This window comes from Lagenorhynchus albirostris, chromosome 1, assembly GCF_949774975.1.
Source record: "Lagenorhynchus albirostris chromosome 1, mLagAlb1.1, whole genome shotgun sequence".
Lineage (NCBI taxonomy): Eukaryota > Metazoa > Chordata > Mammalia > Artiodactyla > Delphinidae > Lagenorhynchus > Lagenorhynchus albirostris.
The window spans coordinates 57,624,300-57,649,401 of NC_083095.1; the positions used below are offsets into that span (position 1 = coordinate 57,624,300).

The following is a 25,102-nucleotide window of genomic DNA, read 5'->3' on the forward strand; positions in this document are numbered from 1 at the left end:
AATGTTCTGATCTCCACAAAGTCTTCACCGACATTCCTGAGCATAAACTGCTATCTCGTTTATCTTCTAATAACACTCTGTATAAGACCTCTTGTAGAGAACTTGCAAGACTGCATAGTAATTTGTTTCCATATTTGTGTTTCCTTCTCAATTTTGGGTATGTGTCTTATGCACCTTTTTATCACAATACCTACTGTAGGCTGTACCACAGTGTTTAGCATGTGGAATATACAAAAGAAACATATGTGTAATATATTTAAGAATGAATAAATAAATGAAGAGTTGCACACAGTAGTAGAGCCCTAGCAGAAGACTCAGAATCATAAATAGCAGCATCACCAACTATAAATAACATTAGTTAACTGAAGGTGGAAAAATGATTAGCATATGTACTGCACAAGCAGAATCTTTAGAAATATATTTTCTTCAAGTTGTATAATTCCATTTATCTATTTCCTAATTATTGTACCACACAGACAACAGGATTAACGGCATCTGTCTCTTTTTTGTTTCCAGGGAAACGGTATGATTAAATTGGTTAAAATTATGGGCTAAATTTCTCAGGCTCTATCAAAACATGTCTCTGTCACTGAATTCCTGTAGTACCTTGAGCATGTCACTAAGGCTCTCTGTATCTTGGATTTTATCTATAAAGTGCAACTAGTAAAAATGATATGCACTTCAATTAACTGTGAAAATAAAATACACATATAAAGTACTTAGATAAGGTACTTTGCACATGTGTTCATTAAATGTAAGCTATCATAATTAGCCTTTAATAACTAGGAAAGGGCTCAAGAATAGCTAGAAGACTCATTAACAGAGTTGGACAAATTCAGTGCCATGGTGTTCAAAATGTGTTCAATAAATGGTTCAGAAAACAAAAGTTTGAAATATTGGCATACCAGGGAAGCACACTTCCCATGGTTCTTCATCCTATTATTTCACTGAGGGAAAGTGCTATGTATTATTTAAATTTCTATCTCCAGCACAATGTGCCTAGTACAATGCATAATGGATAATACATAATCAAGGAATATCTATTAACTGCATGAATTGATAGGTTAAAATCACACATTCAGTATCTAAATTTTGACCATGTATTTATAGAAAATGATTCTCTTTGTTTAATGAGTGGATCCCTAACTGTGGTCAGTAGTAGTTTCACAAAGAGAGGCTATTTGCTATATTAGCTACAAGAAGAAAATCTACAAACAATAAATGCTGGAGTGGGTGTGGAGAAAAGGGAACCCTCTTGCACTGTTGGTGGGAATGTAAACTGATACAGCCACTATGGAGAACAGTATGGAGGTTCCTTAAAAATCTAAAAATAGAATTACCATAGGACCCAGCAATCCCACTCCTGGGCATATACCAGAGAAAACCATAATTCAAAAAGACACATGTACCCCAATGTTCACTGCAGCACTGTTTACAATAGCCAGGTCATGGAAGCAACCTAAATGTCCATCGACAGACGAATGGATAAAGAAGATGTGGTACATATATACAATGGAATATTACTCAGCCATGAAAAGGAACAAAATTGAGTCATTTGTAGAGACATGGATGGACCTAGAGACTGTCATAAAGAGTGAAGTAAGTCAGAAAGAGAAAAACAAATATTGTATATTAAGGCATATTTGTGGAATCTAGAAAAATGGTACAGATGAACCAGTTTGCAAGGCAGAAAGAGACACAGATGTAGAAAATAAACATATGGATGCCAAGGGGGGAAAGGGGGGTGGGTGGGATGAATTGGGAGGTTGGGATTAACATATATACAGTAATATGTATAAAATAGATAACTAATGAGAACCTGCTGTATAGTACAGGGAACTCTACTTCATTTCACTGTACAGTAGAAACTAACACAACATTGTAAAACTACTATACCGCAATTGAAAAAAAGAAAAAGAAGAACCAGGTAAGACAGAGAGTGCCTTAATGCACTCATGCCATGTTCCTCTCCTTAAAAAACTACTGAGATTTGACTTTTTAATTATGATAAATAAAATTTTCAATTTCTGTGCTAACACAACAATCTCAGTCAATACATTCATGGAGGGCAAATGCCCTTAGAGTACAAAATTAACTGTCGGGAAATGCCTAGCTATCAGGGTAATAAAGGGGGAGACAGAAAGGGTTACAGGTTGATTTCTAAAATACCGCTAAAAGAAAATAATTATTGAGAATTTTCTAAGTTGTATCTACAAGATTTCTGTACACTAAAAAAGAAAGTCTACTGTGATAAATAATTTCATAAAATACATTTTTATTTGGGGTTATATCCTAAGAGGTAGAATAGTTTTTTGGTAAAAACATCTGTTTTACTGAACTCTTTGTGTTGTTACAGGTAAATCAAAAATTTATTTTAGGCAGTAGGTCTAGTTAAACATTTATAGAAATGTTTACTCAGCTTGCTAACAGTACTCATCAAGAGCTCTCTTAGTGGAGAAAAATCCCTTTGGAGTTAAATTTTTCAAAGTGGAAATGTGCATGGGATGCTAAGTGGTTAAAATATTTAGCTGTATCTTAACAGACAAAAAACACGCTTGTATCTAGGACACCCTTGCACAACTGTACAAATGAACATTGTCCTCGTGTTGCTTTAGGCTTGGAATAGAAAGTATAATATAAGGAAAAGTTATGTCAACCTAAAGGGTAGCTAGATAAATCCAGTGGTAATAAAATATCATACGCTCCAAATTGCCAAACAGTAAGGCTCATTATCTACTTCAAAATATACTGTCTCATCACTCTACTGCTCAAAAACCTCCCATGTCTCCTGGTTTATTACAGAATAAATCTATAATCAGCATGATATTCAAGGCCTTCACAATCTGTCCCTAATACTGTGTGTGAATTATATCCTACTATATAACTTTACTCACCCTACATTTAAGCCAAATCAGCTTTATTACTTTCGGTCATGCCTTTGCTTACCCTGCCATCTCCTTCTGGAATACACTTTCTGCAAAATTTTGCCCATCAAAATCCCATTCATTTTAAGAGTGTCAGCTGAAATGTGTTTTCTTCTATGAACCTTTCAAGATCACTGGGTTTAAATGCACACTTTTTTTGAACTTTGATAGAATTTTATCTGACTTTCAACTGGAGCATTTAATTAATTCATGTCTAGAGTGAAGGATCCTTGCAGACAGACAATTCATAAGACAGATACTTGATGAGTGCATGCTATTTGTGAAACATTGTTTTATTGAATGGAAATGTGAAGATTCCAAGGGCACTTAATGTAAAATCTACATGATAATTAGGCTCTCCTGCACAAATCAATCCCCTTTGATTATCTCCATTAAAACACCAACAACCCAGAAGCAATCAAAAGGAAACTGCCTCATCTTCCCATACAAAAACTACACATCAACAATATACTCATATTGTACATTTATTCATTATTACTTCCCTTCAAATACACTGATTTCCACAAAGACCAAACTCTTCTCTTGACTTCTGAATTCTGGATTTTCTTCAAAGACATAATTTTAAGAGTTAATTCTTTTTCTTACATTCACAATTTTTGTCTATCTCCACTAGGTCATAGCACACAAATGTGTTCTAGTGTGTCCTTATTATAAAACAAACAAAAACTCACTTTATCCTGGAGTAGTCACTTTACTCCTTTGTGCCTTAGCTTCCCCTCAGGCAAAATGAAGATGATAATAGTGTACACACTACAGGGTTGTCATGAGGATCAAATAGGTGTTCTAAAAGAGTGTAAAATGCTTAGAATATTGATTGATTGAGAATAAGGATACAATAAATCATAGGTGTTGCTGTTACTTTTGTTATCATCACTACCATAGCTATTCTGTCTCCTATTCTACCTGACACCTAAACACTGCTGTTCCTTCAGGATCCAGAGCCTTCTTTGAGCTTCTCTATTCTTATTTATCTACATTCTTACCCAAGTAATCTCACCATTACCCAGGGTTTGAAATAATTTCTGTGTGTAAATTATATGTGTGTAGTTCTGACTTCCAGTCTGACTTCCAGTCTGAGTTCCAGACCCTTATGTCTACTTGCTTCTTTACATCTACATTTAGATGTTTACTAAGTATCTCAAATATACCATATCCAAAATGGAAGCCTGATTTAACCCAACAAATCTGTTCCCCACAACCCCATCTTCCCCACCTCCGGTGCTAAAAAGTTATCTTGAGTCATTATTGTATTATTACCTTTCCCATGCCCCATGATTCAATTCAACGGCAAATCCTAACAATCTACACACAAATAAATACATCCTGAATTTATACACTTGTCTTTATGTCTATTGTTACTTTCCTAAAGCAAGATGCCATTATATTGTGCCTGAAATACTGTTATTTCCTACCAAATAGTCTTTCTTGCTATCTACATTGGTATTCCACTCACTGTGAGTGAGAATAGAGCCGAGCACAATTGCCTTCAAAGTAGTACTTGTTTTATAAATTAATGAAGGCAGTTGATTTAAAAACTTTAAATTCATTCTGTTGAATTTTTTTAAATATTTACTTAAAATCATCTCCATTCTCAAATTGGGAGATAGCAAATTCAAGAATGCTATGACATTGGCTTTATAAATAAATCAGCTTCTTTATCCATATTAATTTCAGATCTTTTTTCTAAGACTAATACTAAGCTTGCATTAAGGTAGTTCCTGTAAATAAAGAGACATATTAACATTCCTTAATTACCCCACAAGAAATAGTCTGATGAAAAGAAAATGCAATAGTGATTTCAGTAGCAAAAAATAAAAGCAAGTCGTTTTCTTTTGAAGCATTTTACTGGAGTGACTAGAGTATAAGATCAGACAGAGGAGTCATGGTACTTATCCCAATATGATAATTCATTGGTGACAGTAAAAACCTGCAAAGAGTTTCATGGTGTGGGGACTGACAAGGAAGGACAAAGGACAAGGAAGGACAAGGACTGACAAAGAAGCAATAACCTCTAAAAGAATGTTAGCATAGAAGTTTTTTGAAACCTGTGAGATAAGAATAGAGTTTTGACAAGGGGCTTAGAATTTAATCGGGAAAGTTAGTGTGAAGGCAAAAACTTACTTTCAAAAAAGACAAAGTAACTATTCATCTCAGGTAAAAGTATGTCAAAAGGAAGGGTAGGAGATATGGGAGAAACAATTTTTTACATCAGTATATGGTATCTGAAAGTCTAGATGTCTTTCAAAATCAGCTGTACATATTTTTAAGTTGTTTGAATTAAAGTTAGGAAACAAATTTAATTGTGAATTACCTCATAACTAATGAAAAGAAGCCAAGGAAAGGAAAGGAAAATTTATATGACTTACATGTAAAGGAAAATTTACATGACAAATGAATGAAAATTCATTTGTCATAGATTATTAATAATTTTACGTTAATGTTGATGACAGTGATGGATTAGAAAGTTGTCTTCCTTTAGATATGCATCTTTGATTCAGAATGTAAAAACATTAAAAAAAATAGATACTTTTGATTACAATATCATTTATCAACTCCTGGGAGTAGATTAATGATTTCATCTTGCTCATAGATAGGGGTACTTTTGAGTAGGATTACATTAACAATAATTAGTAAGGGGAATGTTGAAAGCTGTGTATTGATCATTATGATTTATAGTAAATGGCAATTTAGGGGAGTATAGATGGAGCCACAATTTGCACTAGCAAAGAAATGTAATGTGGGCAAAGCTGGAGAGAGAAGATGTTATGATTGCTACAGTGGTTCTCTTCCCTGCATTAAATTACAGCAATGCTGACAAGAATTGCCACTGCCAGAGAATGGGGATCAAGTTAGGCATTAGTTTTTAAGTGAGAATTGGATCATTAATAAAACATCCCAATTTCAAACTTTCCTCAGGTGCAACAGACCCATCAATTTTGGTTTATTAAGTATGTGGAAAGGCCTGAGACTGTCAAATACTTGGACTTAAATTTGTAATTCTAATAAACTACCCATGTAATGTAAATTGATGTTTTCTAATCAACTTCGCTATGGCAGTTGGTACTTTAAGCCACCCAATCTGTTTAGGAAAATTAAACTAAAAATTACATTTACAGTATTTTTATTAAATAACCCTTGTTGTGAACAGCTTCAGAAAATGAAACAACTGCCATAAGTTTCCACGTTAAACAGATGTACCTGTTTAATTTAAATTCATTTATGTAAAAATTACCTTTATACATGCTTTTAATTTTTCACGAAATTATGTTTCCATATTGGGGAACCTCTGCATAAGTGTTTTATGCAAAAATCTAAACACCATATGTAACATAATCAAAAGCCCAACTTTTTACTCTTTGGCTCTTACATTTAAAAAGATATTTGGCTTTAGGTTCAGTGTATTTATCATATATCTGCAATCACATTTAAAATATTTTCCATATAAACTGAGTAGTATGTTTTACAGAATGTAATTTATATGTTAGGATTCTAAACCTGTTTTGAAAAGTCTCTGATAAGAACTGTTCTCTAATTTTATTTTACACAATTTATACTCTGTATTCAGGTGCTGTTTTCACAGTTTAATTACAAGCAGTAGGTATACCTATATTATTATAACTTTTCCTTGGAGTAGGAAATATGGTGTACCACAATATCATTACTACAAAATAGCTCATCTTTTTGAATTTACATGAAGCATATTTGAGCAAGAAAGGCAAGCTCTTATGGTCCATAGCTTTCACCAATGTATTTATTATTACAAAGTCTGTCGGCAAAAATGAGGGACACTTTTCTCCTCCCTTCCAAGTATACCCCCGTCCTCCACCCAACTGTTTACCGTAAAGACATGTAAGATGTTTTCATCCAGTGTTACTTCAGTAACACTTATTTTTCCTGAAATACTAAAATAACACTTAAAGAGTAATGGCCATAAATTGTTTTTCCTAGGTACAACTTTCAGGAAGTGGGCTTAGATAGAGACAGGGGGCAGTGTACAGATCAGAGGAAGTTCCATAAGAATGGACTGCAAAAATAATGGCTAACTGATGATCCTATAACAGACTGAGGTGATATGAAAAAGATAACTAAATTACTCACTGAAATTAATCCAGTGAAGAAAGAAATGAAATAGCTGTATCATGGAGAAATTAAGTGTTATTCCTTTTAATATGCTGCTTAACTCTACTTCTCTTTTTGTTTCTACTTTAATTAGAATTAAGGTTTCTGTGTGGTACTTAATCCTATAACATGTGTAGCACTAAGAGACAGTAATATGACCTGGTAGTAATAATAAGTGAGAGATTTCAATATGGAGCCTTAAGTGCAGGTGCTTTGAAAGTGACAATATTTTTCTTCAATGCAAACATCTTTAAGCAAGAACACTCTTCATTCAGTTCTGAAGTAGATTTATATGACTGGATCTATCTATTCAGCACCTTAACCCCGTCCTCATTCTAACCATCACTTTTATTAATCACTCATTAATCACACCTTTAATAAGCACATAGTATGTGTATGTCATATATAGTACTTGAAAGATCAAGAGCTGAAGATCAAAACATAGGTAAATCATTGTTTCCGCTCTCATTCTTTGTGTGTGTGTGTGTGTGTGTGTGTGTGTGTGTGTGGTACGCGAGCCTCTCACTGTTGTGGCCTCTCCCGTTGCGGAGCACAGGCTCCCGACGCGCAGGCTCAGCGGCCATGGCTCACGGGCCCAGCTGCTCCGCGGCATGTGGGATCTTCCCGGACCGGGGCACGAACCCGTGTCCCCTGCATCGGCAGGCGGACTCTCAACCACTGTGCCACCAGGGAAGCCCATCCGCTCTCATTCTTGAGAACTCACCATCTAATTTGGGGAAGCAGTGGAGGTATCAGTCATATAATAAATAACTGCAAATTTAGAATGAAAAATGAAATATCTTTTCTTTATTAATAAAGTCTTCTTTTAACAAAGTTGACTAATCACTTGACCAACAAATATTCTCAAATCTCTTAACAGATTTTAATAACCACTTATCAATGAAAAATAAAAAATTTAGCAGTGAGGAAGGGAGGGAAACTATTTTACAATTTATTAGCATATATATACCACTTCTCTTTGAGCCAAGACATGAACAAAGTAAATTCAAATCAACAGACACCCACTAAACAACTGTAAAGGATGAGAGCACGTAATTCCATCCAGAGGAGAGAGGGACATCTTCATAGAGATGGTGATGTTTGAGGTGGTCCTGGGAAAATGAATAGGAGTTTATCACTCAGAATAAAGAGAGTGGAAGAACATGCAGAAAGACAGGGAGATGTGAAGAAGCAGGTGAGCAAACCAATGCTCACAGGGAGATCCACCTGTGGTTGTAGTGTAGCATCTGGAGATATCCAGAAGGGCCTTCTTTCCCACACTAAGCACACCTGATGTTCTCTTATAGGTCACAAGGATTTGTTGGAAATGCCTTAAGCAAAAAAATCAAATCAGTATTTTAGAGGGAAACATTCATCATTAAACAGAATACAGTTTGGGGAGAGGTAAAAATGGAGACCTGGAGATGGGTTAAGACACTCTGTCAATTACTAGTAGTGGGAATGTGGAAACATTATTTCACCTTGGTTTTCTCATCTGTGAAAGAGGGATAATAATTCAGAAGAAATAACATATATAAAACAAATAAAATAGAGTAAAAACACCAGCAATATTTTTTAATACAGCAATAGAAAGCAGTAATAGTGGTGACATAGCAAAAAAAATTGATACTAAAGAGTCATGTTCAATGTTTAGATCAAGGAAAATAATTTCTTATGAATGATGTTAAGAGATCTTACAGGGCACTTAAAAAAAAAGTTTCATGTTCAAGTATCCTTGCAGAGCCTTGGGTTAGCACAGCTAGGTAAATATATTTTCTGTGGGTATCTCAGAATCTCTTTATATTAATGCATATTATGACTCCCCACAAGCAAAGATGGCGGTCAGAGTTTCCTAAGCTTAATTAAACAGTTTTTAAGGAGTACCAGGCTCACTTTTAAGAGAAAATCTAGTATGATCTCAGGAAGCTTATGAGTCTGAGGGAGTTGGAGGGAAAACAGTATAGGTCTCAAGAAAGGCTCTAGCTTTAAAGAAGAATAATTATTCTTTTTTTTTTTTTTTTTTGCGGTACGTGGGCCTCTCACTGTTGTGGCCTCTCCCGTTGCGGAGCACAGGCTCCTGACGGTCAGGCTTAGTGGCCATGGCTCACGGGCCCAGCCGCTCCGCGGCATGTGGGATCTTCCCGGACCAGGGCACGAACCCGTGTCCCCTGCATCGGCAGGCGGACTCTCAACCACTGCGCCACCAGGGAAGCCCGAATAATTACTCTTGAATCACTCTTGTCTGGATATACTTTTTAAAACATTCTTGTGAAGCTTGACTTTGAAGTTTAATATTGTGGTAGGCAGAAGAATGACAGCCACAGTGATGTCTAAGCCCTAGTCCCTGGAACCCATGAGTGTGTTCCCTCACATGGCAGAAGGAATCCTGCAGATTGAAGAAAAGTTATGGACCTTAAAATAGGTATTGATAGATTTTCCTTGATTTTCTGAGACCAAGATTATCACTTGAGTCCTTAAAAGCAGAAGAGAAAGGCAGAGGGAGATCAGAGAGAGATGCAATGACATGAGAAAAGGCAGGAGAGATGTGAAGCTGAAAGGGACTCGCGCTGCTGTGCTGACTTTGAAAGATGGAGGAAACAGGCCACAAACCTCAAAATGTGGGTGGACTCTAGAAGCTAGGGATGGCTTTGACTTGACAGCCAGCAAGGAAATGGGGAGCGTGTTCCTACAACCTCAAGAAACTGAATTTTGCCAACAATATAAATCAAAGAGGAAAAGGAGTGTTCCCTAGATCCTCGAGAAAGGAGCACAGCTTTGCAGACAACTTGATTTTACTCTACTCAGCCTTCTACCTTTAGAAACACACACAGAAAAGTACAGAAAACAGAAGTGTGCCACTTGACACACTTCCACATATTAAACACATTTATGTAACTAGAATCCAGATTAAGAAACAGACCACTTTCCCCAGTTATACCACTATCCTGACATCTAACATAATAGTCCTGTCTGGTTTTGAATTTTATGGATATGGAAAGATATAGTATGTATTCTTTTGTGACCTCTTTCCTTCAATATTGTGTTTATGAGATTCATCCATGTCCTTTCATTCCACTCTCATTACTATACAGCATTACATTATCTGGATGTCATATACTTTATTTATGTATTCTATTGCTGCTGGGAACTTTTTCTAGATTTTGGTAATTTCAAATATTGCTATGATGGATATTCTTATACTTCTCTTTTTTTAAAATATGTAAACACTGTTGAGTTCATACTGAGGAGTGAAACTGCTGGATCATAAAGTATACGTGTATGTTTATGCACCCACATCTTCAGTAAGTACTTACAAATAGTTTTCCACCATTGTTGTACCAATTTATACACCACTAGTAGTGTTTGAATACAGTTTTGGTCTTGCTAGATTTCATGACTGCATAATTGCTTAGCCAGTACACACTGAATGCCATAGTCATCTTTACATCTTACTAATCTTATCACAGTTATAGAAGGAGCTCTGAATTAGCTTTCAAATGCTGTTGGTTATCTTTCTGAAACAAATCCTTTAACAAACATTATGCTCTTGAGATTCAAGCTTTCTTATTAGTTTCAGCTCCTGATGCAGAGACAATGTCCCTCTGGTTCATTAGTCAACAGTAATTTGAACAAGTAGCTGGTAATAAAAGTCACTGAATACCTTAATTTCATATAAGAATGCATGAATTTATATATCTGTTTTCTTTTTTTAAAGAAACAGATTTTTTTTAAAAAGAGTGTGGGAAAAATAAATAGTTTAGGGAAATATATTAGCAGTAGTTGGCTACGTATAAGTTTGTGAGCAATTTTTTATACTTTTTATAGTTTTGTATTTTTCAATTTTTCTATTAGTTGATAACTGATAAAATATTTGTTGCTAGTTGTATGCAATAACATCAGAATTTAAAACTACATTGTATGAAACCGAATAGCCAAAACATATCTTGAGAAAGAACAAAGCTAGAGGTATCATGCCCCCTGACTTCATACTATACTACAAAACTACAGTAATCAACACAGTATGGTACTGGCACAAAAACAGACACATAGACAAACAGAAAAGAATAAAGAGCCCAGAAATAAATGCACACACTTATGGTCAATTAATCTATAATAAAGGGGGCAGAATATACAATGGAGAAAAGACAGTCTCTTCAATAAGTGGTGCTGAGAACACTGGACAGCTACATGTAAAAGAATGAAATTAGAATATTTTCTAACACCATATAAAAAATAAAATCAAAATTGATTAAAGACCTAAATGTAAGACTGAAAACCACAAAAATCCTAAAAGAAAACACAGGCAGAACATTCTTTGACATAAATTATAGCAACATTTTCCTGGATCTCTCTCCTAACGGAAAGGAAACAAAAGTAAAAGTAAACAAATGGGACCTAAGTAAACAAAAAAGCTTTAGCACAGCAAAGGGAGCACTGACAAAATAGAAAAGACAACCTACTGAATGGGAAAAAATATTTGCAAATGATATGACCCATAAGGTGTTAATACTGAAGATATATAAACAGCACATACAACTGAACATTTAAAAAATAAAAAATGGGCCAAAGACCTGAATAGACATTTTTCCAAAGAAGACATACAGATGGCCAACAGGCACACAAAAGATGCTCAACATTGTTAATCATCAGAGAAATGCAAATTAAAACCACAATGAGGGGCTTCCCTGGTGGTGCAGTGGTTGAGAGTCCGCCTGCCGATGCAGGGGACACGGGTTTGCGCCCCGGTCCAGCAAGATCCCACATGCCGCGGAGCAGCTGGGCCCGTGAGCCATGGCCGCTGAGCCTGCACGTCCGGAGCCTGTGCTCCGCAACGGGAGAGGCCACAACAGTGAGAGGCCTGCGTACCGAAAAAAAAAAAAAAAAACACAAGGAGATATTACCTCACACCTGTCAGGATGGCTATCATCAAAAAGACCACAAATAACAAATGTTGGTGAGGATGTGGAGAAAAGGAAACCCTCATACACTGTTGGTGGGAATGTAAATTGGTGCAGCCACTGTGGAAAACAGTATGGAGGTTTCTCAAAAAACTAAAAATAGAACTACCATATGACCCAGCAATTTCACTCCTTGATATTTATCTGAAAAAAACATAGCCTATAATTCAAAAAGATACATGCACCCCAAAGTTCATAGCAACATTGTTTACAATTGCCAAGATGTGGAAGCAACCTAAGTGTCCATCTGTTGATGAATGGATAGAGAAGATATGGTGTATATACACAATGGAATACTACTCAAGACACAAAAAAGAATGAATTTTTTCCATTTGCAACAACATGGATGGGCTTGGAGGATATTACGCTAAGTGAAAACAGTAAAACAGAGAAAGACAAATGCTGTATGATATCATTTATATGTGGAATCTAAAAAATACAACAAACTAGTGAATATAAGAAAAAAGAAACAGAGTCACAGATATAGAGAACTAGTGGTTACCAGTAGGGAGTGGGGGGAGGGGCAAAGTTGGGATAAGGAATTAAGAGGTCTAAAATACTATGTATAAAATAAATAAGCTACAAACATACAACAAAGGGAATATAGCCAATGTTTTATAATAACTATAAATGGAGTATAGCATTTAAAAATTGCAAATCACTAAGTTGTACACCTGAAACATAATATTGTTAATCAACTATACCTCAGTTAAAAACTACATTATATGATATCCTTGACTAGAACTAGGTTCTTTCTTTACATTTCTGTATATCAGAATTCTGTGTCAGGTTTAGAATCACAGACCAATCTGCAGGTTACAAACAGATGTAGAATATTGGGAATATAGAGAAAAAGAAGAAAAAGAAAGAAAATATAAACTTTATATGTGAAGAATGCTCTAGTTTAACTATAACATGTAAAATATGTAAATATATATATGCATATAGTGGGGAGATGATATATATTGTACATATTGTATGTGTATATAGTGTGTGTGTATTTATATAGTGTAAATATATGTGATAAGTGCAGATAATCAGTTAAACACATAAAATGATTTCTATTAAAAGACTGTTAAAAGTGTTTTATAATCTCCTTTAATTTTGTCATGTCCTTAAGTAATATTTTAAGTATTATGTATAATGACTGCCTATTAATCCATCTTCTAGCTTAACCATAATTTGATAACAATACTTATTATTATCTATAAATGGCTTTTCCAAAGAGTTACTAAAAAGTGCAATATTTCAGTGAACCTATGAAAAAATAAAATAAAATGATCATAAATTTTAAATAAAATTTATTTTCATAAAATTTATGATCATCCATTTTAAATTTCTTAGGATAAATTCCTACAAGTAGAATTTCTGTGTTAAAAGATAAATTTATGATCATCCATTTTAAATTTCTTAGGATAAATTCCTACAAGTAGAATTTCTGTGTTAAAAGTTAAGCATGTGGGGCTTCCCTGGTGGCGCAGTGGTTGAGAGTCTGCCTGCCGATGCAGGGGACACGGGTTCGTGCCCCGGTCTGGGAAGATCCCACATGCCGCGGAGCGGCTGGGCCCGTGAGCCATGGCTACTGAGCCTGCGCGTCCGGAGCCTGTGCTCCGCAACGGGAGAGGCCACAACAGTGAGAGGCCCGCATACCGCAAAAAAAAAAAAAAAAAAAAAAGTTAAGCATGTGTTTAGACTTGATGCTTATTTCTAGCTTGCCCTTCATAAAGCCAGTCTTTTAATTTCACATTTTAAATGTGAAAAATAAACCATATTCAGATCCATTTCTCCTTAAACATAATTGATTTTATTTTAAAGAAGATTGCTAATTTCACCCTTTATATAACAATTCACTGCCATTTTGAAAAGAAAGAATAAAAAAAAAAGAGTTACATGTAATGGAATCCTTGTGCTGGCTTGTATTAGTTTGCGAGAAACAACTAGGAAATTTTGAAAGGATTATTAACCTCTTAGTAGCTTGAAAGCGTGGTAGGGGTACCTACCTCAAAAATATTGGCAAATGTTACAAATTAAGCTCTACTTTTGTCTGAGAGCCAAATTACCAGCATACCATGATTATGCGTAAGCACTGGCAGGGTAGTTAAGCAGTAAAGGATATGATTTTGGTATCGCTAAACTGTGTTTAAAAAATTAGAAATGATTTTTAATTTAATCAGGAACTTAAAATATGCCCATTTTGCCACATCAAAATCACTATGAATAAGCTGAATAAGGTCTGTGGATCTAATGTACAAAATGTGACTAGAGTTGACAACACTGTATTGTATAATTGAAATTTGTTAAAAGAGTAGAATTTAAATGCTATCATTAAAAAAATAAATTCATGAGCTGATGACTGTGTTAATTAGCTTGACGGGAAGAATCCTTTCAGAATATATACATATATCAAATTATCACTTTGTACGTTTTAAATATTTTACAATTTATTTGTCAATTGACGAAGCTGAAAAAAATGTATGCAGGTACTTAGTCCTTTCCCATAATAAACTGCAGTCATCATCATGATGGATGATGACAACTAAAATTTCTCCTCTACATGGCAAGTGAGCAAAATGGAAACGTTCTTTGAATTAATAAATCTGCATGAATTCTATTGTACCATGAGCAGAGGGAGAAACAGAAAAAAGTCATTGTGAATTATATGTTTTGAATATATTCATTAACTTGAGAGTTGAATTTTGACACTGTGAGAGTCCACATTACTCTAATTATTAGCATGGCCAAAACTCTTTCATGAGTTTATCTATTTTCCCTCTGTTATGAGTAAACTGTTCATCTTCATTGTTCTTTTAGCTATTGGTCCCTTAGTGTTTTTTATTACTTTGCATAAACTATTTGTACAACAAAGACTATGAAGATTTCATCTTCACTTGCTACTTGTTGCAAATATCTTTCCATATCTGATTTTTCAAGTCATTAATTCATTTTTATTGAGATATAATTGACATAAAACATTGTATTAATTTTAGGTGTGCAACATAATGATTTGATATATGTATATATTGGAAACTGATTACCATAATAAGTTTAGTTAACATTCATCAATACATATAGTCAGGAAAAAATTTTTATGATAAGAACTTTTAAGATCTACTCTCTTAGCAACTTTGAAATATAGTCGGCCTCTGTATTTGCAGCGATTCAACCAACCATGGATTCAACCAACCAAAAATCAAAAATACTTCAAAAAATAATTCCAGAAAGTTCCAAAAAGGAAAACTTGAATTTGCCACATACTGGCAACAATTTACATAGCATTTACAATGTATTAGGTATAAGATTATAAGTAATCTAGAGATGATTTAAAGTATACAGGAAGATGTGCATAGGTTATATGCAAATATTATACCATTTTTTATAAGGGACTTGAGCATTCACAGATTTTGGTATCTGCAGGTGTTCCTGGAACCAATTCCCTGAGGATAAATACTAAGGGACAAATGTTTACTTCTTCCTTTCCTATTTGAATACTTTTTATTTCCTTTTCTTTTCTAATTGCTCAGACTAGAAATTCCAGTACAAGATTGAATGGCCGTGGTGAAAATGGGCATCACTGTTTTGTTTTTTATTTTAGAGGAAAACTTTCAATCTTTCCTCTAGATGATGAATATGATGTAGACTGAATTTTTCAAAACTGGACTTATAGCATTAAAGAAGTTCCCTTTTCTTCCTAGTTTCCTGGTATTTTTATCATGGAAGGATGTTGCATTTTTTTTCCAAATGATTTTTGTGTTTCTTTTAATTGAGACATCATGTGGTTTTTATGGTTTTGTTGTTTTCCTTTATGTTGTTGCTGCAGTGTATTACATGGATTGATTTTTCTTACATTTAATCACGTAAGCATTCCTGGGGTAAATCCTACATGGTCATGATGTATAATCCTTTTAATATGCTATTGCATTTGTTTTGCTAATACTTTGTTAAGGTTTTCTGCATCTCTATACAAAATGGATATTGATGTATAGTTTTATTTCCCTTTAAAGCTTGTATCTGGTAATGCTGGCCTCCTAGAACGAGTTAGGAAGTGTTTCCTCCTCTTCTATCTTTTGGAAAAGCTTGAGACAAACTGGTGTAAATTCTTTTTTTTTTTTTTTTTTTTTTTTGCGTACGCGGGCCTCTCACTGTTGTGGCCTCTCCCTTTGCGGAGCACACGCTCCGGACGTGCAGGCTCAGCGGCCATGGCTCACGGGCCCAGCCGCTCCGCGGCATGTGGGATCCTCCCGGACTGGGGCACGAACCCGTGTCCCCTGCATCGGCAGGCGGACTCTCAACCACTGCGCCACCAGGGAAGCCCTAAATTCTTTTTGAAGTGTTTGGTATAATTCAGTAGTGAAGACATCTGATCCTGGAGTTTCTTTGTTGGGAGATTTTGGATTATTGATTCAATTTTTTATTGTTATAGGTCTGTTGAGATTTTCTTTCTTCTCGGGTCAGTTTAAGTAATTTGTGTGTTTCTAAGAATTTGTTAATTTCACCTAGGCTATCTAATTTGTTGATGTTCAATAATTTCTAGTATTCTCCTATAATTCATTCTGTTTCTATAAGGTAAGTTCTATCAATTATTCAAAGTGACTTATTGAAGTCTCCAAATATTATTATAGAACTATTTCTCTCTCCAATATTGTCAGTGTTTGCTTCATTTACTTTGGGACCTTGTTTGCTGGTATATATAAGTTCCAAATGTTATACACTGTTTTGATGATGTAACTGGTCTTAGAATGTTTTCAATATTATAATCTGATTGTCATCATTGTTAACTGAATGAACTTATTTTGAGTTCACTAGGTCATTTGATAGATGTAAACTTGTCACATTAATTTAACTTGCTTCCAACCTAAACTATCACTGGCTTCTCTTCTTACGGTATTTACTAATTCTAATCTTTCATTTCTGTCGTCCCAATTGGAATCCAGTTTTAAGGGTAATATCCATCACCCACCTGAGTCTTATCAACTAACCCATATGCCTGTCTCTCTGTTATTAACATACTGCCAAACTCTCAGAGCCTGCTCCCACAAACCAGCATTCCCAGATGCCACCTAATCAAATCAACAGCAAAGAATTTTTTCTCTCTGTAGGTTAGTAAAGCAAGTCAAAAACAACTCTGTCTGCCTTTATGATCTGAGTACCAGCATAAAAATTAAAAGAAACCACAAAAGAAATGAAGCAAGAGTACTTTCCAAAGTAATGCATAACTTATCTACATGTATAAATCACTCACGACATTTAATAACACAACATATATGAATTCTTATAAAATTCAACAATAAATACTGTAAATATATAATTATAGCACAAATGCAGGTTAATTGTGGTTCATGATTTCTGTTTTAAATATTTGTTTTAAGCTGTCTTTTTGTTGTTGTTCCTTTTAAAGAAAAGAAGCATCAGGGGTACCTATAAAGATAGGACATAAAGTAACATTTCATGACTTCTAGGGAGTATGATATGTGCAAAGGTCTAGAATAAGAAAACAATAAAATGGGTGCAAATTATTTTTCCAGTTTGAGTTAAGAAAATAAATTTGGTGCAATGAATCATAAATTATCATATTTAACAATTGAAATATAAAAATTTAATTGAATGTGATTAGAAACTTTTTTTATTTGAATGAATTTCTGAGTGGAGTGGCTTAGAAAATGGTCTCAGGGAATCTCTAACCCCTAAAAGGCCTCTGTTTTATTTCAAATGGAAGATTTCAAAATGTCTGACCCCTTTATCAAACTTGTTCAATTTTGCAACCACTTTTCAACATTTAATTTGTCCTGGTTCTGTTACTATACACTGGGGATACAGAAATAGCTGACTCAATGGCTTCCCAAATGTTCATATTTAGGTGGTAGGTAAATGTGTAGACAGCTTGTATTAGTCCACTCAAGCTGATCTAACAAAATACCACAGACTGGGAGGCTTATAAATAGCAGAAATTTATTGCTCACAGTTCTGGAGGCTAGGAAGTCAAGATCAAGGCACCAACATGGTTGCATTTTGGTGAGGGTTCTCTTCCTGGTTTATAGCTGATGCCTTGTCACTGTGTCCTCAAGTGGTGGACAGAGTTAGGGCTCTCTCTGGAGGCACTTTTCTAAGTCACTAATCCCATTCATGAGGGACCCACCCTCATGGTCTAAGCATCACCCAAAGAATCACCACATCCCAATACTGTTATCCTGGGCATTAGGATTTCAACATATTAATTTGGGGTGGTGGTGGGGACAGACACATTAAGACCAATAGCACACATATGTCTATACAGGAATTTATATTGTTAGGGATTTAGGATAACTGTGTGGAAGCAGAGTACAAACCAACCCAGAACAAGAGAAAGAAACAGAGCTCATTACAATGGTGCTACTTAAGATGAAAGAAGATATTTAATAATGTCCCCAAATCATAATTCCAGTTACAGAAACACAAGATTTTATGATCCTATTTTGAAAGTACACTCAGTACTTCATCGCATCAACTCAAACCACTTTCACCAAATTCAGTACCCTTGTGTTATTTATAGAAATATGTATCTTCGTCTCTAGTCTTGAAATTCCTGAGATCAGCTACTATGTCCTAGTCAATTCTGGATCTCTTACAATGCTCAGTACACTGCTTTGAATATTCAAGACAAGTCATATATGTTTGCTATATAAATATATTGCAACCACAGCTTTATATAGAAAGAACAGAGGAATGGCAAATTTGGAGTCAAACTATGAAGATGTGGGAAAGTCTTCTCTGATGAGATTAGGGTAACAGCTAACAAACAGAAGTAGAAATAAGATACAAAAAGTTCCAACAGAACCTCCATTTATCTGTTAAATAAACATAATAGGGCTTCCCTGGTGGCGCAGTGGTTGAGAATCTGCCTGCTAATGCAGGGTACACGGGTTCGAGCCCTGGTGTGGGAAGATCCCACATGCTGCGGAGCAACTAGGCCCGTGAGCCACAACAACTGAGCCTGCATGTCTGGAGCCTGTGCTCCGCAACAAGAGAGGCCACAACAGTGAGAGACCCACGCACCGCGATGAAGAGTGGCCCCTGCTTGCCACAACTAGAGAAAACCCTCGCACAGAAACAAAGACCCAACACAGCCAAAAATAAAAATAAATAAATTAAAAGAAAGCTCAACATTTAAAATTTGCTCTAGCAAATTAATTGAACCCAGAGAGAGGGTCCTGGGAACCTCTGATCTTCAGCAGGTTGGTCAGAAGTACAGGTAATAACCTGGTTTTGGCTTGGCATCCGAGGTGGAAGGGGTCGTTGGAAACTCCAATTTGTAGCAGGTCAGTCAGAAGTTTGGGTGACAACACTGGGCTTGGGACTGGCGTCTAAAGTTGAAGGGAGGTAACGGTGTTGTAGGACTGAACCCTTAACTTGTGGAATCTGATGCTATCCCCATGCAGATAGACTTCAAAATTGAGTTGAATTGTAGGGTACCCGAAGATATTGAGGGATGACTGCATACAACACAGTGTTGTTCACTATAGTTACTATGCTGTATATTTCATCTTTAAGACTTATTTATCTTATAACTAAAAGTTTGTACCTCTAGCCCCCTTTCACCTATTTCAAGCCCACACTCCAAACCCTGCCTCTGGCAACCACATATCTGTTCTCTGTATATGAGTTTGCTGTGGTTGTTGTTTTCAGATTCCATGTATAAGTGAGATCATATAGTATTTGTCTTTCTGTCTAGTTATTTCTCTTAGCATGGTACCCTCCAAGCCCATACAATGGAATACTATAAAGTTATGCAAAAATCAATCATTAATATAGGCAAAGCATAAATGAATCTATAAAATATGTCATTGAAAAGAAGAGATCAGACACAAAATAATGCAAACCAGCTAAAGCCATATGTGAATATGCACATGTGAAACCCTCCCCTCGCCCCACCTCAACACACAGACAGACAGACAAACATACTTAAGCCAGTGAGATACATGAACTTCTTGGAGAGAAAAACAAGGTATGGGTCTCCAGAGCCCTAACTTTAGAGTTAGCTGTCTCCATCCAGTAAAGCTATTTTTCTTCTTTGTTACAAAATATACTTCCAGAAATTTCCTTTTCATATTCAGGTTTTCCAAGTATGACAATAAAAGATAACATCTTTTTATATTTTCTAACCTGGCCTATAAAATATTGATATATCACAAAGGAGTTCTTGATTTATTTTTAGTTCTTCTACTAATTTAGCTAGTTATATATTTATAATTTATATATAGTTACATATTTGCCATTGTGGAAGAAATTTTTTTCATTTTCATATTGCTACATATATATATACCATTATCTATTGGAGTTTCTGGAATACCTACATATTTCTTGGATACTAACATTCTGGAATAAAACATAAATTCTGACTACTAAAATAAGTTACCTGCACATCTATCCTCTGTATTTCTATTACAAAAAATAAAAACAAAACATTTATCAACTGAGTAGATTCCTATTTTAAATGAATCAAAATAATTCCATCTCAGCTTTGTATACTAAATGGATCATGCATTATTAAAACATTTAATATCAGCAAGAGCTAATTGTGTAAAATTAAATAACAATGTTTTTCACTTAGAATTATTTTAGTTGCCTTCCAGCCCCCTGAAGGATAAGACTTTTTTGGCTCTCTCAGCTGGCCTATAATACAATGGCAAGGTTACAACTTTCCCTACTTAAGGGATGAAGGGAAAAAAAGGATATTCATAATTGATGCATACAGAAAATACTTATGCCTGAGAGTGCTATACCAGAGTTCTTTAAAGGCTATTTTAAATTGCACTTCAGAACCAATAAAAGATTTTACATTCTACATCTGTAATTTTGATGTTTTGTGCATATTATTATAGTGAAATATTTAATAATTATGATTAAATAATAACAGAATTTATTCCATGGCACCATTGCCTGAATGTCTTTCTGGAATAGCTTATTTGAAAATAACCACAAAAGAAATTCCACTAATAGTATTAATCTTAATTTCTGTTATAGGAGAAAAAAGACATTTAGAGATAGTCATTAACCTACATATATGTTGCTTGAATTCCTTAGCGGCATACTTTTTACACTGGTAAGAAAAAAGGCACATTAAAATTTTGTAACTTCTTTAAGGCTATGTACTTGGCCTACTAGATTGATCCATTTTTGTCTATACCTTTCATGACATGGTGGATCATTTAATAAGTGACTGGACATTTCTCTCTAGGAAGCATAGTTAATGCACATTCAGAGTTGCCTTCCAAAGTTAATGCACATGCCCAAATTACCCCTCTGAATAAGCATGAAATTAAAATTACAGATTGGGGTTATATGGATGAATGAAAGAGAGGAAGAATTAAGAAGCAACAGAATGCCAGGATAATGTGACTACCGCAAGAACAGAGAGCCTCTCTTGATTAGGTGATTCTCTGCCTGCTTCTCTCAAAGCTATTATCAAAGGTATTATCAAAGCTGGGAGTATGCACACACAGCATGCTTTAGCAATACCGGCTGGGTAGGAATTGAATTAGCTGAAGCCAGGGGAGTTAAATGGAAAGACCTCAGCAAGGGTATGGCAATAGGTTCATAAAGCATTTAGATCAGGAGGAACAAAGCTGATCATTGTTAAGGTCCCTCCACAGAAACAGCTACGGTGAGTTGAACTATTTTTGTCCACACATTTTCCAGCTACTGTTACCATAAAGTAAAACACTTTAGCCTGAACGTGTAGTCCTTCCTCTCAGAATGCATACACCTTGAGAGAAAGATGTGACCTTGCTTGATGGAAAGCATGGGATAGCATCACCAGAGAAAAAGGCAGATAGTTGTCATCTGGGTTGCAAGGACTAGGAATAAGTACAATAGGTGAATGTAGAAAGAGAGATACCATACAGATAATACAGCCATTGCTATTGAAGTTATTGTTATTGCATTATCTTAAGAATTACACATTGCTTATACAAAAAAAAGTCTGGAAACATTTTACTGTTCATGAAGCCCTTTCTTTAAAAAAAAAATCTGTTAAGTTAAAAAATCTTGGCTAGGATATCACATCTATTCAGACACTCAGTAAAATCATTCACTTTGCTCTTCGCTCTAAAAATTATTTTCCTCATATATGAAAGAGGGGGAAAGCTGTTAATAGAACAGTCTGAGAAAATGGAAATTTTGGAAACATGACATTCTGACAAATTTATGAAATTGAAACTCTGTTCTGTAGTATATAGAATAGACTACTTGGAACCACCAAGGCCATTCAGAGGAGTCTGACATAATTCAATATTGAAACCTGAAGCTACAGAAAAAAGATTAAATAAACAACAAATTGTATTCTCCAATAGCCTGGCTCCTCTAAGAAAAGAAAAAAAGGACAGTATTCGAAAACTGCTTTCCTTTTACTCTCCTGAAAACAAGTGTTTCCAGTTATATGTTTAGTGGTAATTGACCAAGAACAAGCTCACACATTCACGGTCACCAATATTTTTAATGGCATCTTTTACATGTCAACCTTTCTCACATCAGTCTAACAGTCAATTTTCCTTTCCTTTCCTTTCCTTATACGCGTTCATTCATTTGTAAAGCACTCATTACTTAATGACTTTTTTGAAATAGTGCCATGTTATGCCTATTAAATAATTATTCAACTATTAAATAATTTAGTTTAATCTTACTTTCTTACCTTTATTTCTTCACTTCTTCCATTCCACCATCTTTTTTTCTTTCAAAACCCTAAGGAAGGGAACAGGGATAGACACAGGGCCTATCTTCCTGGAAATTGATAAATATTATTGCTCCCACTCTTTTTATTTTAGCTTAAATTATTTTATTTTAATTCTTTTAATTTTAGTTAAATTCCTTATTTTAACTTTGTTCATGGCTCTAAATGCAGAGAGTAGGAACAAATTCACAATTAGGTTATATGGTGTTGTAATGTAATAGGTAATTGTAATGTTGTAATGTAACAGGTAATGTAATAGGATGCTAGAGGAAAGAATAGAATAAGGACCTTTCTCCCTAGATTTGTAGCTCTCATACAATATGGTGCTGCTATTCCATCCCAGTCCTATTCCACTGAAGCATCTCACCCAGGTATCTCATATGCCATAATCTATATTTTCCAAAATCAAATGCATAATATTAAAATATCATAATAGTTGATATATTATTTGAAAAAATCATCAAAGGAGAGGTATGCCAGAGTCAAGTTTTCCTTTGATTTGGTCTTAACAATACATAATAACAGATAGATTAACACAGTTCACATTGGTGTCAAAGGATTTTAAAAAATCTCTATTACATTATAAGTGCACTAATGATAAGCTTACACCTACTCGTTTCCCTTTTTTAACATTTTGATGTGCTTTACAATGTAAAAATCTCAACTACTGGGACTTATAATCTTCTCAGATTTGCATGATTTTCTTCTTCAAATACCAAATATACTTATCTGTAAGTATGCCAGCACTGTGTGTATGCCCATGCCTACACACATACAATTCCTACATTTTCAATATTGAGTATATTTGTGAAATACTGGCCCACGGGACAGAATTAAATTAGAATTATACCAGCAGTTAATTTTTATTGGTCTGCATTACAAGCTTCAATGCTGAATATCATTTTATAAACTCCCAGATAAATTATTTTAGCTATTTTAGGGCAGCAACTCTTTAAACACAGTAATTCATCTGTATGACAGAGAGGTTGCACATGCAGGAAATAAATTTTAAAATGTGCGACTGACAAAATAACTTTAAAAAAGGCCCTTATTCCTTTTTTCTGACCTACCCTGCTCCATCTTTATACAACAAATATTACTCACTGTTGCCTATTACATGTAACTTTATCAATATATTTATCTCTAAAGTAGGTTGTTAATTTGTCCAGATTTTATAACTTTCAGTTAATAACTTCAGTTGTTCCAATCTCATTTCTGAGTGAGAGCTCTCCCATCCACTATCTCAGGACAGGTCAAGAGGTCCAAGATGCAGGTGGACGTCAATTCTGTCTTTACGTGTCTTTCCATGTTGCCCTCTTTTAAGCCCTAACACTTCACCATTGGGCAGGGTGTTGGGCTGCAAAAAAGTTCAGATTTGTCTTAACTGCAGGCTGCAGATGCCTCTTTAACTAACACTAACTTGTCTGTTGAGGCCATTGGTGTAATCAAGATATTTTTCAAATACTGGCCCTTTTGTGGAATATGTGTGAAATTTCTTCAAAGACCCATCAGGACCTCCCCACTTCCCAGTTCCCTGATTTGGAAAACCAAGTGGAATCAACCACTACCACCTTTCAACTTCCCAGAGCTTTCTGCTTGGATTTCCCTTCTTCAGAGCAATGCTCCTTAGTGGGAAACTGGCAAAATCACTCAAGGCTGGTCAACTTCCCAAGTAACCACTAGGCTCAAAGAAAATTCACCCATTCTAGTCCAGTCAAATGGAGGGTTACATATTGCTCCTCTGTCATTACCACTCTGTGCCTGGCTGCCTCTTTTCTCCACCCTCCTTAGAAAGGTACAAGCTGGAAAGAAAAATCACTGATTATATACATATATCTAATAAGGAGGGAAAGGGTTGTTAAAAAAAAAAAGGGAAAAGAGGCAGTTATATTGAAATATATAAATGCCTCAAATTAACATGCTGGACACTTTTAACGTATACAATGTTACATGTCAATTATATCTCAATGAAATATACATATATTATATATATATATAATTTATATATATATACACATATATTCACTATAAAAGAAGAGAAAAATAGCCTTCAACAGCTTGAAGACATTTGAATCTCTAATAAGAGTGAGTCTGTTTAGGTGCAGTAGTATACTCATACAGAGGCAAAGGAACTACCTCCTAGAATAAGCAACACAAATCCCACAAGGCCAAAGATTCTATTAGCAATCTGAGTAAGAGCTGATGCCAGGTGTTGCTGGATTGCTTCAGAATATGAGGATAGTTAGAGTCCCTTTTTCTTCAGCTTTGGGCCCCACTCTCCCAATCAGAGGCAACCAAAAGGTTCCTTTTACTATCCTACAACAAATATACACATGCATATTTATAGACATATAAATGCACAATGCAAATATTTTACA

At 35.1% G+C, this 25,102-nt stretch overlaps 1 protein-coding gene across 2 annotated transcripts in view; it reads right to left on the reverse strand.

Moving 5' to 3' along the window:
- The window catches only part of LRFN5 (leucine rich repeat and fibronectin type III domain containing 5), a 255,538-nt gene that overhangs the window by 55,457 nt on the left and 174,979 nt on the right, over positions 1–25,102 (reverse strand). The window lies entirely within an intron of this gene.